The sequence below is a fragment of the Sminthopsis crassicaudata genome, chromosome 3 (genome assembly GCF_048593235.1).
Source record: "Sminthopsis crassicaudata isolate SCR6 chromosome 3, ASM4859323v1, whole genome shotgun sequence".
Taxonomy (NCBI): Eukaryota; Metazoa; Chordata; class Mammalia; order Dasyuromorphia; family Dasyuridae; genus Sminthopsis; species Sminthopsis crassicaudata.
The window spans coordinates 567,503,283-567,520,145 of record NC_133619.1 but is presented as its reverse complement, the minus strand read 5'-3'; the positions used below and the strand labels follow the sequence as shown (position 1 = coordinate 567,520,145).

General features: G+C 35.4%; 1 long non-coding RNA gene across 1 annotated transcript in view; it reads right to left on the bottom strand.

Annotated features, from left to right (window-relative positions):
- The window catches only part of LOC141559823 (uncharacterized), a 150,305-nt gene extending 148,459 nt beyond the window's left edge, over positions 1 to 1,846 (bottom strand). Inside the window, exons 1-2 of the long non-coding RNA XR_012487575.1 lie at positions 1,755 to 1,846; positions 571 to 664 (exon numbers count right to left, since the gene is read on the bottom strand). This is a non-coding gene — a long non-coding RNA (uncharacterized LOC141559823). The remainder of the gene's footprint in view (positions 1 to 570; positions 665 to 1,754) is intronic.
- Positions 1,847 to 16,863: the final 15,017 nt, after the last annotated feature.

The window sequence follows — 16,863 nt, the reverse complement described above, 5'->3', positions numbered from 1 at the left end:
TGTATATTTTTTTAAAAGAAATTTATACCCATTATTCATAATTAAGATTAAAAAATATTCTCAACCATGAACTTCTTTTCATATGCTTGTTCTTAGGTAGTGATTTTATCCTCAAGGAACTGCCACAGAATAAATGAAAACAGTTGTAATATAATGCTGCTTAAATATAAACAATAAAATTATTTTATTTGTGTTTTTTTAATCAGATATAGGAGATAATCTTGGGCTTTAATGTTTATTTTTTGTTTTTTGGATTTGTATTTATATTAATCATATATTTAATAAAGAAATGTTACATTTCTATGAAAAAAACAACAACCAAAAACATCAGTCTCCACAACCCCACATATCACATAAAAGAGCTCTATTGAAAGATTATTTTCTTGTACCTCATTCATAGTACATGAGCACATTTCTGCCATGGTGTCTTATCAGCCATGGTGATTCATTACCCTTTGCCCCCCTTCTCTCTCCCAGCATCTGGATGGTGTGTCACTTGCTTACATAAACATTTATAGACCATGTTTTTAGAGGTCCGCACTTCTCCCTAAATGTCCCTCCATTCCTTACCAGGCAGCTGGGCCAAGTTATTCAAATTACCAGGGATTATTTCCTGAAACATCTGGAAAAGGGAATCATACAGTAATTCTTTCAGGGCAGACACCTGCAAGCAGAGCAAAAGAGATAGATTTCTAGCTTCTGCTACTCCATAGTAATATGGTGAAATGAGCACAACTAAGATAATTAATATAACAATATTCAAAAGAAAAATAATTTTTAAAGACTTGAGGATGCTGATCAATGCCATGACCAACTAGAACCCTAAAGGACAATGATAACTGCCTCAAGACAGAGCAACGACAGACTTAAAATGCAGAATAAAACATATGTTTTAAACACAAATAATATGGGGACTTATTTTACTTGATTATGTATATTTCTTGTAAGGCCTTTGTTTTTCTAACATATAAGAGTGGAGGAAGGTGGAAGTGGAAACACAAGGGAGTATAGAGTTGGAATAGCAACCAAAAAAAGAAAGGAAAAAAAAATATATATATATATAAAACCAAAGAAGAGAAACAAGAAAAGCCAAAAAGAAATATAAGCAAGCAGGATAACTTTGAAAACCAGATTGAACTTATTATTTACTTAAAAAAAGAAAAGTGAGCTGTTCCATGTCCATGTTTTATGTCCAATCTTCTTTTTCTGTTTTGCTATATATTTGGAAATTCCCATTTAAGGTGTTCCTTAAATTCAAAGTAAAAGTAAAATTTTAAGAAATAAAAACTAATGTGAAGTTTTTCCTAATTACAAAACAGTAATTGATAACAACTAGTCACAGCCTTTTTATTAAGAAAACAATATTTTTAGGTTCAGAATGAATTTATCTTTAAATATCATTTATTTTGTTTTGGTTTTTTATTACCCTTTAGGATCATAAGTAATAGAAACTCAATAAGTTTCCAAAAGATCTTATTGAAACCCTCCTTCAAGTACTAGGTTCAATAGCAGTAAGAAACATTAGGAATAATTGGTCCTCAGAATACAAAATAAAATGCCAACTTCTTAACCTACCATTCAAAACCCTAGTTTCAAAAGACCTTTCTACCTTTATTGTTAAACAAATTCAATAGTCCAACCAAACCACATTTATGACTTGACCTCACTCTGCCCTCTCCTACCACTATCTAATTGTAAATGCAATCCCTCATGCCTATAACAGACTCCCCCACCCCTTCACAAAGGTCACTTACCCTGAGGAGTGAAACCCTGAGTGACCTGCTTGATCCAGACCCATGGTAGATCAAAAGCAGCCAAGAGGAGTAGTCATCCATCAGGTATGCCTGCTTTGGAAATGAATTTGGTAGAAATGAATGCTTAGTACCAAGTATTAAAACTCACTCTTTCAATGACCAAAGGACCTAAGAAAGACTGTGGTTCTTGGAGATGTGGTAGAAATGATGCTTGGGCTTCTGTGTGTATGTATGTCTGTATGTATGTATATAAATATATATATATATATGATAGAGTATATTATATATTTATACATATTATATGGTGTATTTTCCTTTAGAAAAACTAATTGAATTGGTTGTTAATTACTGGTGGCTACCAATAGAGGAAATGTTATCAGACTCTCAAGCTGATAATGAAAGTAGATACTTGAAAATTTCCAGAATAACCCTAGAATCCTGAGAGAAAGACATAGAATGATTCTGGGAAGTAAGCCCAGATAGTTCTTGCTATATATACATACATAAACACACGCTTTTGTACATATGCATACATAGATATACATGCATGGTATTGTTACATACATATATGCAGGAGGGAGAGAAAAGAGAAAAAGAGGGAGGACAGAGAAGGGAAAGAAAAGAGAGGGGGAGAAGAAAGGGGAGAGGGAGAAGGAAAAAAGAAAGAAAAAGAGAGAGAGGAGAGAAACTGAAAATGGTATTAGATTAGCTCTTAGTCATTTTTGTGTCATGGACTCATTTGTCAGTCTGATAAAGACTTATGGGCATTTCTCAGAATGATGTTCTTAAATGCTTAAAATAAAATACATAGAAATACAAGGAAAACTATATTGAAATACAGTTTTAGAAAAAAAAATTAAGTCAAGTTCATAGACTCAAGGCTAAGAATATCTGGTTTAGATAATCTTTGAGGTCACTTTCAATTCTAAATCTTTTTTTTTTTCTTTTTCTCTATATCTTGTAATAATAGACACTTGGTAAATGTTTGTTTCATTTGGATTTGTTGGATATTGCCTGGCAGTCAGCTACAGGCTTGCTCTGACTGGAGAGTAGGTATATGAGCCTTCCAGGCCTTTTTGTATAAGCTATTAATGAGTCATCCCTAGCTCCAATCCAGCAGGCTGCCTCCATTGTCCTGATCTTAAGGGTGGAGCCCTGGGTGATCTCCCCAATCTGCCCTACCCAGGAGATGACTCTTCCTTCCTGAAGCAGGAACGAGCCTGATCCCAGTAGAGAATATGGAATGGAGAGAAACAACCAACAGGTTACCTTCCCTCTGTCCTTCAAAGGAGGTGGTGTTTGGGCCTTCCCAAGGTCAGAGGGGAATGGAGCTCCCTATGAATAGGGCTGTGTTTTCCTTTGCAGACCTCATTGTTAGTGCAAGTTTCCACACTGAAGTAAATTCCTCAGTCTACCAAAGGCAAAATCCCCCGTGATTGCTCATCCCTGAGATTTCCAGTTTGCAGATGCCAGGAACTGAACCAGACAAAAATGACAAAAATGATTTATGTCAAATTTACAAGAAAGAGATTCCGGACAAGCCACCCAGTCTGATGCAGACATTGTCCGCCTTTCTTTTTGGAATGAAAGAGCAAAGACAGATACTCCTCTAGAGGAGGAAAAAAGGCAGAAAATTCTCACTCTAAGTACAGAGAGAACAATGCAAGCAGGGAGAAAACATGGGATCATTATTGTTTTACAATGATGTCATTTCCCAATACAATTCCTCCCAATAGAACCATGTGTGCTTACAAAGAAATAGAATTAGAAAGTTTGATGGTACATGACTAGTTGCCCACTTTCAATCTATTCTCTACCAAGAAGAGGGAGATAGGTTTCATTGGGAGTCATGACACTGACCTGTTTTTAGATGTTTTTAGTATCTTTTTCTTATGATTTATTGTGGTTGTTTTGTATACCCTTTTCATGGTTTTTCTTGTTTTATCCTGAATCAGATAATATAAGTCTGTATGTATTTATTCAGGAGGTAAAAATGTAGCCAGAGGCTATGGAGAGAGTATTAGAACTGGAAGCAGGAAAACTTGAGTTCAGTCTTACTTGCTAGCTATGTGATTCTGGGCAAGTCACCTAACTTCTCACTGCTTTAGTTTCCTCATTTGTAAAAGAGGGAATAAGAATAAGAACACCTCCTTCCAGAGCTGTTGTGAGGATAAAACTAAAAGATACTTTATGAAGTATTTTATAAACCTTAAAACCCTATATAAATGCTAGTTATTAGTTATTATTATTCACAAGTTTCTGAATTTATTCATATTTGAAATGTGAGATTTTCCATTTTCTTATACTGCCTTTAAATGTCCCCATTCAAAAAGAAGGAAAAATTTCTAAGCAAATCTGTCTCCAGACCAACTAAGTACTTCATCCTAAAATGACCCCAAATATAATATTTATACCCAATAAAGGATCTAACAGCTAATTCCCAAACATACAAAAATATCTGTAGTAGCTCTTTATGTGGTGGAAAAAATTATAAATTGAAGGTATGTACATTAGTTATGGAATGACTGAAAAATTTGTGGCATAGGGTTGTAATGGAATACTTTTGTGCTATAAGACATGACAAGCAGGATATTTTCAGAAAAACTTGGGAAATTTTATATGAACTGATGCAAAATGAATTGAGTAGAACCAGAAGACTATTGGACATAGTAATAGTAATATTGTGTGATGATCAGCATTCTCAGAAGCACAATGATTCACAATGAAGCACAATGACAATTCTAAAGGACTTAAAATTAAAAATGCTACTTACCTCCAGATAAAGAACTAATGGAATCTGGATTGATTACACATGTATAATTTGTATTAAATTGCTTGACTTCTCAAAGGGGAGAGGGGGGAAAAGAGAGAAATTGAAACTAAATTTTTTGAAAACATTTTTATATATAAATAGAAAAAAATTATCAAAAAAAATATTTCAAAACAAAAAGCCAATGCTCTCTATTCTCCTAAAACAAGTCCATTAAGAAGAACCCAAAAAAAGAAGCAGTGGAAAATATTAAAATTCTAGAATAGAGTATGACTGCAGTTACTTCATTCTTATTCCATGAACATAATTGTCAAAGTTGGCATGATTCCTGATGTGTAATTTTACTTGTGGTCATAAGATCTCAGGATCCTAGATTTAGACCTAGAAGAGAGCATAAAGTTCACCTAAGCCTGACTCCTTCACTTTATGAATTAGAAAAATGAAGTGGTCCAGAGAGATAAAGTCCCACAGGTAAATAGCAGGACTGGCATATTTTATTTCATAGAACTCTATTTCATTAGCTCTCCAATCCAGAAAACTTGGCCCTTTAGCTATTCTTCACATATGACCTTACATCTCCTATCTTTATCCAAGAAGTCCTCCATGTCTGGATTCAATTCCCTTTTCCCTCACTTCACAGAATTTCTAGTCTCTTTCAAATTCCAATTCAGGTATTGTATTTTACATAAGGCCTTCTCTGACTCCCCAATTATGAACTCTCACTCCATTAAATGAAATGGTTTTGTATCAGTTTGTCTATGCTTGTGTTTGTTTAACATATGTACCAGAAAAAGCTGAGATTCTTGTACTTTTTTCTAATTGAATGGAGAGAGATTATTAGAGGAAGGAAGAGAAAGTATTGGAAGTAAAATCCATGTCATGGAAGATTATTGAGAACTTTCATTTTTACTGCATCTTAAAAGCTTTTTTATGCTACTTCTTGCCCATGAAACAACATCCAAATGAACTTGGCAAACCATTCTCCCTCACTGAAGCTCAGTTTCTTCAGCTGTAAAATAAAGCCAATTGAACTTCATAATTTCTAAGATGTTTGGGATCCAGTGTTCGTCCTATGATTTATATTTCTATGAGCAGCTCTTCTGAACAGCAAAGAATGGGGCTTCAAATGAGTTTATGAAAGCATTTCCCTTATCCTTCCCTTTGTTGGCTTCACTAGAAATATGGCAGGAGGGAGAGGAAAAGTCCTTGGCTCACTTTAAACTGGAGAAAGTATCTATTTCTACCCTGAGCAGATATAATTGGTAACAGGAGAAGGAGGAGGAGGAGGAAGAGAGAGAGAGAAGAGGAGGAGAAGGAAGAGGGGGAGGGGAGGAGGAGGAGGAATAGAAGAAAAGAGAGGAGGAGGAGGAGGAGGAAAAGGAAGAGGAAGAAGATGAGGAGGAAGATGAGGAGAAGGAAATTAAAGGAGGGGGAGGAGGAGGAGAAGGAGGAGAAAAAGAAGAAGAAAGAGAAGAAGAAGAAGAAGAAGAAGAAGAAGAAGAAGAAGAAGAAGAAGAAACATTTGCAAGTCATCCAAAGACTGTTTCCTTCCTCAGCAAGAGAGAACAACAAAATTTATTTGTGAAGAGGAAGAAAAAAAGAATATAATTCCAGAGCACCTGTAGTCCATTGGTGAGTTGTCTAAGCTTAATCAAGGATAAATTTATAATGACCCTTTGGCAATTACCTAAACACTTTCACTGTTCTTTCTCTGACCTCACCTCACCCCAGAATCTGGTTAAGGTTGAATAACTCAATTCACTCTTTTCTGTTTCCCTCAAGGGGAAAAGAAGATCAATAATAGCAGAGGCATTTTATTGTCTCATTAGAACGCCAATCTCCCACTTCACAGTGCAGTCGGCACTGCTTAAAACTTTCCTGACACATTACTTTAAAGCTCAATGCTCTGTGTCAGTTATGTCCTTCAGAAGTCACTGTTCAATGCCAAGAGTTATTAGTCAGACTAAGAAATATATTCTCAGCATCCTAGAAATAGCAGAAGAAGGCTTTTATCTTTGAACATACTGCTCTCTTCTCTTTCCATCCTTTTCTTGGTTACTTCAGGGCAAGGATTGTTTCATTTAGGACTTCATACTACCCAGTGCTAAGTACAGTACCTGGCAGATAGAAACACTTATTAAATGTTTGTTGATTGAATGTCTGGTTGGCTGACATCAAAACAACTCAAATAAAAGTCTAAGAAGCTCATCTTAGAATCCTTTAGTTGAGGGAGGGAATTAGGGAGAGGGGTTGGAAATGCAGATTTCCATTTTTCTATTACACAAGAATTACAATGCCCAAGGGACCCCCTTGGTGGCATCCTGGGCACCAGTACAATCATCAAGTTAGGGACTAAGAGTAAAATCTGACAAAATTAAAGGAAGAGAAAAGAAATGTGTTGGCCAAAAGGGTGTGGTAAAAAGTCTACCCTGGTCTAAATATGCACTCAATGACCTCAAAACAATTCTTTGGGGGAAGTGATTAAAGCTGCATCTTTTTCCACCTTTTTATTTTTCCAAATTGCTTGGAAGGAAATGGAAAGGAAATGGTCCAAGAAGGCAACTTCTTTTTCTATTTCTTCCTGAATTTAAATTTTTGCCTAAAACATAGACTCAAAGAAATAGTTGCACGATCTTAGATTTAGGCAGCCACTATCTTTAAGCAGATTGTTCCAAATATTAGACTGATGCATTTAATTGTATTGAACTCCCAGGCAAAGCTGACAAGGGAAGCAAGTGAGAGGGGAAGCAATTAGAAATAAGGTGTTCCAGCTGCAGTTGAAACATATTTCCAAAGTATTTTATTTGTACTTGATGGAGAAATTAATGTTTTGGGTTTTTTTTTTCAGTTTTGAGTCTGATACAAGCACATTCCATTCCTGAATTCAGGTCAGCTGTGCCAGTGAGTGACCTAATGTCCACTGGGTAATGGGCTATTGGAGGTACACAGGTTATACATAAGAAAGGTTACAATCCATGAAAGCAAATTCTCTGTCCTTATATCATTTGGAATGGTCAGTAATTCAGGGAGTAATCGTTCTGAAACAAACTCACATGAATTCACCTTCAGAAGATTAGAAGCTGATGTCATCAGGAGGGTGAAGTCATCAATGATGACTTAAGCTAATGAGATAATGCCAGGACAAGGCAGCAGGGTGTGCAGGCCCAGAGCTTAACTCCTTCACTACAATGAATAAAGCTAGAAATAATTCTTTTACTCCCTTGCTCACATTTTTAAGAGCCACATCAAAACAATAAAGTCACTTTGCAATAGAGCATCCCACTGCTTTGGTATGCAGGCTTCATGAGAGAGAAGTTGTGAAAATAGCAGGCTCTCCTCACCAAAGAAACCTAGCACTGAGCTCTGACTTCAGAGTGTCACTCAACCTGCCATTGCCCTCAACTCCCAGCAAAGGATTCTGATTAAGAAATCTTTGAGGAAGCCAGCTCTCCCTCAGCACCCTAAAGGTGAAGAGCGCTCTTGGAGTCCCTCTTCCATCACACCTCAAAACATAGGTCCAAAACAAAATGCTTCCATTGCTGAAAACTTCCTTTGTGATTTATTCTTATAACTTTGATGTCAGCAACATTCTTAACCCTCACACTTCCTATTAAGTGGGTCACCAAAAAATATGGGTTCATTGTTCAAGTTCCCCATCTGATGATTTAGTTTCTCCCTTAGAAACTGGGAACTTCACCTGCCATGAGTCTCAAAAGAGATTCTCTACTTGTTTCTCAGTCCCCAAGATTCCTCTGTGACATGTAGGTGATGAAATTCATATTGCCAGGGTCCATTTCCTAAAGCTTCTACAGAAAATCAGGGGAATCTAGTGCCTAGTATTGTCTCAAGCCAGAGAAAAAAATTTGCAATATCCCCATATACCATAATATTTCCTATCAAATAACATTTGTATTCGTTCTTTCAAAACTCTCTCCAAACTGAGACCATCTCACCTTTCTGACCTTGTCTCAATTAGCTCCCTTCCACCTGTGCTATAACCAAAATTGGCTAACCATCTTTAATATTCAAATTATACTCTCTCATTTCACAGCAGACTCTGTTCCCTGTGTTTGAAGTATTCTCTCCCTACCTCTGTAATTCCTAACTATTGAAATCCTACCCAATCTTTAATACTCAGGTTAAATGCCAGCTTCTTTATAATTTCTTAACAGATCCTTCCAGTCAGCAAAGTTTTTCAAATTTATAAATGACACGAAGGTGAGAAGGATAGATAATATATTGGATAAGATAATAAGGACACAAAAATATCTTGAAAATCTAGAATGACATGGCAGAAACTAGGCATGGACCCACATTTAACACCACATACTAAGATAAGATCAAAATGGGTCCAAGATTTAGGCATAAAGAACAAAATCATAAATAAATTAGAGGAACATAGGATAGTTTACCTCTCAGACTTGTGGAGGAGGAAGGAATTTGTGTCCAAAGGAGAACTAGAGACCATTATTGATCACAAAATAGAAAATTTTGATTACATCAAATTAAAAAGTTTCTGCACAAACAAAACTAATGCAAACAAGATTAGAAGGGAAATAACAAATTGGGAAAACATTTTTACAGTTAAAGGTTCTGATAAAGACCTCATCTCCAAAATATACAGAGAATTGACTTTAATTTATAAGAAATCAAGCCATTCTCCAATTGATAAATGGCCAAAGGATATGAACAGACAATTTTCAGATGATTAAATTAAAACTATTTCCACTCATATAAAAGAGTGTTCCAAATCACTATTGATCAGAGAAATGCAAATTAAGACAACTCTGAGATATCATTACACACCTGTCAGATTGGCTAAGATGACAGGAACAATTAACGATGAATGTTGGAGGGACTGTGGGAAAACTGGGACACTGATGCATTGTTGATGGAGTTGTGAAAGAATCCAACCATTCTGGAGAGCAATCTGGAACTATGCCCAAAAAGTTATCAAAATGTGCATACCCTTTGACCCAGCAGTGCTACTACTGGGCTTATATCCCAAGGAAATACTAAAGAAGGGAAAGGCACCTATATGTGCCAAAATGTTTGTGGCAGCCCTTTTTGTAGCGGCTAGAAACTAGAAAATGAATGGATGTCCATCAATTGGAGAATTGTTAGGTAAATTATGGTATATTATTGTTATGGAATATTATTGTTCTGTAAGAAATGACCAACAGGATGAATACAGAGAGGCTTGGAGAGACTTACATCAACTGATGCTAAGTGAAACGAGCAGAACTAGGAGATCATTATACACTTCAACAAAGAGGATGTATTCTGATGGAAGTGGATATCTTCAACATAGAGAAGAGCTAATCCAATTCCAATTGATCAATGATGGCAGAATGAGTTACATCCAGAAAAGGAACACTGGGAAATGAGTGTAAACTGTGAGGATTTTTTTTTTATTTTTCTTCCCAGATTATTTTTACCTTCCAAATACAATTCTTCCTTTGCAACAACAGCAACAACAAAATTCAGTTCTGCACTTATATATTGTACCTAGGATATACTATGAGATATTTAATATGTATGGGAATGCCTGCCATCTAGGGGAGGGGGTGGAGGGAAGGAGGGGAAAAATTCGGAACAGAAGGGAGTACAAGGGATAATGTTAAAAAAAAAATTACCTGTGTATATGTACTGTCAAAAAAAGTTATAATTATAAAAATTAATAAAAAAATTTAAAAAAAGAAAATCTAGAATGACATACGAAATCTTACCAACTAATCAATCAACTAGTAAATATTTTAAGTGTTTTCTATGTGGCAATATGCTAGGCACTTGAGATACAAAAATAAACATGCAATAACATGTCCCTTCAAGGGCCTTCCATTCTACTGGGGTTGATAACATGTATAGCAATGTACCTGTATACACACACATATACATATATATACATATATATATATAAACATGTGTATATAAATATTGACAAAATAGAATACATACATATGTACATGTATATTACATATCATATGTATAAATAACACATATGCATATACCATACGTTCATAAGTATGTACACCTATATACCATCCACATGTATACATGTGTGTACATGTGTTTTACATGTATGTATAGTATTGTGTAATATTGTATGCATGCATGTGTATGTGAGTATACCCCAGTTTCCTCATATGTAAATGGAGATAATAGAGTTATTGCAAATATCCAATGATATAATATTTGTAAAGGGCATAGAACATTAAGCATTATATAAATGCTAGGTATTATGATTGGGATTATAACTTAGTACAGTACCTAGCACACAGTAGATATTTAATGAATGCTTGTTTATTGGCCAACTGATATGATAGTGTTCTGCACACAATGAGCCTTATAATCAATGGGTTTTTTTTCCCTTCCTCCTATGCATAATAAATATTTTTAAAAGTTAAAATGAAGTTGAAAATGTTGGTTTTCAATCTACATTCTGTCCTCTGAAGTATGTTTGGTCTTTTGGAAAGTAATTGACTGAGTTTCTCTTTTATATAAAAATCATAACATGCATTTTTATAGTTCATTTCAGCTTACAAAGAACTTTCACATCCATTATCTCATCTGCTGAGCAATCCAGGGCATCTCTCAGCTGAGCTCAGGGTGAGTCAGTAGGCAGCAGTTTTCTGTTTCAGCTCTTATGTAACTACTTACTTCAGTTAGTAAACAGTCAAAGAATATTTTTTCAACATTATTTTTTTTATTTTGAATTCCAAATTTTCTCTCTCTTTTAGCATCTCCCTCTTCCCATTGAGAAGACAAGTAATATGATATCCATTATACACAAGAAGTCATGTAAAATATTTCCATATTAATCAATTTTTTTAAAAAATCAAGAAAAATAAAGTGGAAAAAATATGCTTTAGTTTGCACTCAGAGTTCATTAACTCTCTTTGGAGGTGGATGGCATTTTTCTTCAGGAATCCTTATTATCTTGAATCATTGGGTTAATTAGAGTAGATAACTCTTGTATAGTTCATCATGCTGTTATTATGTACAATGTCCTCCTGGTTCTGCTCAATTCACTTTGTATCCGTTCATGTAAATCTTCCAAGGTTTTTTTGAAACCATCCTGCTCATCATTTCTTGTAGCAAAGTGTTCCATCACAAACATATACCACAATTTGTTCAGTCATTCCCCCATGGATATCAAATATATTTGTTAATCATTTATTATGTGGTAGGTACTGTACTAAGCATTGAGGTTACAAAGACAAAAACAAAATAAACTGTCAAGAAGTTCACATTCAAGTAGGGAAGACAACATGGAGACAATTATGTACATATAAGATATAGAGAGATAGATCATCATGAATTTGGAAATAGCTCTCCCTATCAGGTTCCCTTCCCTTCTTGTGAACTGGGTCCTAGCAATAAGCTCTAGAGACCTTGCTCCTATTTTTTTCCGTATCACACTGCATATGTAATGGGGCAGCAAACTGTTGTTGCTGATTTTATCAATTATTCTATTAACATTTTCAGAATTTTCAGAATGTCATCTTAGGCCCCGGAAAAGGCTCTTCTGTCTGTCTCTCTTGGTTCAGGAACTTAAGATAAAAAGCTATCTTGGTGAGTTTCATTTCTACATCAAATCAGACTCATTTCCTGTGCACCTGTGTTTTGAATCTTCAATGAGTGAGAAACTGAACCTATGCTTTTATTAAGCCCCACATTCAACTGCATTTGCTGGATATCCTAGCAGGAAGAGAAGGAGACAGTCCACTGATAAAATCTAATTTGTTGTAATTTCTGTCTGCTTTTATCTCACAGAGCTACAGCCTATCTTGACTTAATGAAATGCTAACTCTACTTAAACAAGTATCATCAGTAAAACAAAGAGCAATTGCATGATCAGTCCAACAGCAGAAGAGCCAAGTGTACAGAATGCTGAACTTGAAGACAGAAATTCCTGGGCTCAAATGCAGACTCTGACACTTACTAGCTGTGTGTCCTTAGACAAGTCTCTGAGGTTCCAATTCCTGAGCTATAAAATAAGGTGATTGAAAAAGATCACCCCTAAACTCATAGTTCTAGGGCATATGATGAAAAGCTTATGTCTCATCCATTAACTTGGGCCAATGTGTCAAAGAGAAGACACAACCACCAATTAAAGTTTGGGGGGACTTTGGTGTAGGGGAGGGAATCAAAGTAAAATGACTTGCCCAGAATCACATAGCTAGTAAGTATTTTGCATTCAGGTCCTCCTGAATGTTCCATTCAGTGTGCCACCTACCTTTCCAACAAATAAAGTTTAATTATTTTAATGAAGTGAAATTTTCACTTCGGCCCTTCAAGTGTCCATAATTTTTTTGGTCTGCACTCTCCAATACTACTATTCTCCACCCTCCTATGCCTTTTTTAAATGGTTGATTGTTTTACTTAAAAGTGTGACCAATTTCTCCCCAAAATCTTTTTTTTTTTTTCTGGTTTGTTTTTTTCCCAAACATGGAAGCATGGTAATGCAAAAGGAGTATGAGATTAGAAATTAAAAGACCTATGTCTGAATTCCAGTAGCTCTATCATTTACTACCTTACATGCCCTTCAGGAAGTCATTTAGCCTCTGAATTTCACTTTTCTTATTTATAAAATTTAAATATTAGAATCTATGATACTAATATCTCTTCTTACTCTAAATCCTTTAACATAGAAACTCATCTAACCCAGGATTTTAGATAGTCAAGTTCTTAATGTTCCTTGATTTAGCACTTTCTCTTTTGAGTTATAGTGAATAGTGTGTACAGGACTTTTAAAAAAGACATCTGTATTAGAATCCCAGGTCTTTCAGTTGCTACTTATGAGACTTCCAACAAATTAATTTTTCTCTTCTAGACCCATTTCCTTTTTAAATTATTTTATAAAATGGAAAGATTAGATTATGTGATCTCTAAGAATCCTTCTAGTTCTAAATCCTAAGAGACAGTGTTTTCCAAATGTGCCACCTGAAGTCAGAAGATCGTAGGAAACACCTGCTAATGTAGCTTGAAGGCGAATCTATAAGCCTATGATCTATTATGACAAATTTGTTTCTCATCCCCTCATCCAAGGAGGATGTGGAAAAAGAGGACATTGAACCACCAATTAATTTTTATTCTTCTAATGTATTGACTTTTTCATTTCAGCTCTTTAAGGGTCTATGATTTCCCAAATAGGCACTCTACTACTGTTTTCAGCCCCTCCAAGTAGCTGCACTACTCCATCTCAAAACTGGGGTAATGCAGTAATGGCAATGAAAGATTTTTTGAAGCCAAGGTTTTTATTTTCACTCTCTCTTAAAAGCTTCTCTTAAAACTATGTCAAGATGCAATATTAAAAGGCATGTGGCTTGGTTATCTCAGATATCATATTGGATGACCTCATAAGCCTGTCATGATGTGTTAGAGGCTGTTAGGTGCTGGTTGGAAAACAGATCACTTATCTGTCCCTGTTAGAGGTGCAGCTACACTCCCAACCTATCCCACATGGGAAATAAAAAGTCAAGTGGAAAAGTAGCTATTAGAACCAGATACAGACTTGAACCAACTACCTCCCTACCTTACCTGTTTTATGAAAGAAAAGAACTAAAAGAAGAAATGAACCAAGAAGAAAGTAAATGATCCTTTGTTTTCAGAACTGTGTATTAGATAAAATTCTTTAAATCTTTCTCTATGAGTTACACACATACACATACACACACACACACACACACACACACACACACACACACACACACCCCTGAATCTATGTCTTAAAAAGACTTAAAGCAGCTTCTATCACTCCTATGCACAGATGAAGAGTTGAAAAGGACCTTAAAGATCTGGCACAGTACCTGATATACAGCAGACAATTAATAAATATTCACATTTTGGGTTCACCCCTTAATTTGACTGAAGCAGAAATTTTTTTCACAATCAAATAATAGCTTTATTAATGTCATTGTATTCTTTATATAACTTTGAATGTGTACAGAAAAATTTTCTAAGCTTTTCAATAACAAGATAATTTAGAATAAGACAGTATAGCATTTATACTGAACATTCTTTAACTTACAATTAAAAGTAATTATAATTACTTTAATTATTAAAGGGTAGCAATCAAGCATTGCAAAACATATATTTTGTCTTCATATCCAGTCCTATGTATGATAAGAACCAGACAAACTGGTTCTTCTGGAGATGTGCCCTATGTTAAATACATTATTTAGTAGTAGTCTGGGGAAACCTTTGGACTCTTTCTCATAAGAATATGCTTAAATGCATAAAATAAAAAGCATATTATTACCAAGGAAACCAGTTATGTTAAATATATCTATTAAATATATATGTATACATATGCATACATACACATATATATGTATTTTATGTGTAACATAAAACATATATACATATATGTGTATACTTAAAATCTTTTAAAAATCCTAGGTTAAGCTTCTCTGATCTAGTCAAACTTCATTTAAGATCAGAATTTATTATTAATTTTACCTGTGGTTTGTTTTTTTTTTTTTTCATTCATTCTTTCATTTGTTATGCTGATCCATGATATATCAAAACTATGATGGGGAAAGTCTCAATGTGGAAGGAATAACTAAATGTATATGCATTGAAGGAAGCTCATAATCTGAATACTCTGTATTTTTTTAGAGGTAAAGATCTGAAGAACACTTTAACCTAGGGTAGTGAGAAATCCATCTTACACATTTGAGAATGTCCCACTGACTCTTAAAAGGTAAGGACCAAAACTTCAAATCATAATGATTACTAGCTACATGGGACATGGCAGTGGACAAATCACTTAGCCTCTCAATACACCCCTTCATCTGTGGAACAAGTAATTATATTGAGAATCATTATAAGTAGTTTTCACACCAAAAGTTCCCCTCTAACTCATGAAATCATAGATCGAATCTAGGGCTTCCTAAACTTTTTCCACTCACAACCCCTTTTTGCCTGAGAAATTTTTATGTAATCCTGGGTACATAAGTATATAAGATAGGTATTCAAATCAAACATTTATTGATAATAAATCATAATTTCTCAGTCCTACATTCAATTACAAGTTATTGTATGGAATCATGTCCCACAGTTTAAGAAGCTGGAATCTAAACAACAACAAAAAACCTCATGCACTTAATTCAACTATTTACATCTTAAAACAATGAAGGGAATTCTTTTTCATTTGGCCTAAAATTTAGGTTATTTTTCATAAATATATGTAATGTATTGTATTGTAATTGTATGTAAATGTATGTAATGTAATTGTATTGTAAATACAAAATCTGCAAGAGCAAGGAAGAACCTTAAAGACTTGAACATGCGGTCAAGGGCAAGGCTCTCTCCTCAAACTGCCTTGTTGGGATTATGCTTTATGTACCTGTTAAGAGATGAAGAAAAAAATAAAAGGCAAGCAAGACATCACTGAAGTGAGCAGCCCTCATTATCAAGAAGGGACAGATAGGCTTTACAGAAAGAAAGAAAAACCCCAGCCCCAGATTATGTGGGGCCTGAAATGAGGCATAATGGAGCAGCAAATATTGAAAGAGCAGCAGATCCAAGAGGGCAAAGGCATTATTGAGCCTGGCTCAGAGGAGTTCAAAGAGGATTAATGAGATGAGAAAATCATCAGACAAAACTTCGCAACAATGCCCAATCTATTAGATTGGAAAAGTGTCTCCCTGAGGGAAGTGAGGGAACCAGCTATCCTTTGAATCATTTATAACAAGAATGGAGAAAGAATGAAAACATGTATTAACTAAGCAGTCCCCTTCCCACCCGGGGTCTGGGGGTGTGGCAGGAGGGCAGGCGGACTGATATGTGAGATAGCCTAATGAGCTAATTCAATCCCTGCCTCCCTGGCTGAGGCAAATCCCTGTATAAGTTTAGCATGGGCTGGAAACCAACCTCCTCCCCTCCCCTCTCCCTCCTTCCTCCCCTCCCATTCCTCATCCTCCTCCCCTCCCAGGCCTTATTAGAGATAGTAGGCACTATATAAATCCGTGATTAACTCACTTTTCATCTGAGTTTTTTCTCTTCAGTAAATTATCACCTTATCAACCAGAGTTGCGATTTATAGGCATGATAGAAAAATAAATCTGGTGTATGGGCCTGGCCATGTTAAATTTGGCATGCATTTGACAAGTGCTTCTCAGGCAAAATTGGGTTTCCTCCTGTTACACAAGCCTGGCCTTTGGTTTGGGGCACTTTCCTGGGCTGCCCTCTTGAATCTTCATTTTTCTAGAATGGGGGAAATAAACCTGGCAGAGAAGAGTTTACTTTCTGTTATCTGATATTTCATCCCGGGTTCACTTTCCCTGGCCTTGTCCACCGAAGTCTAGGCAGACTTGTTTTTAGAAACTCAAG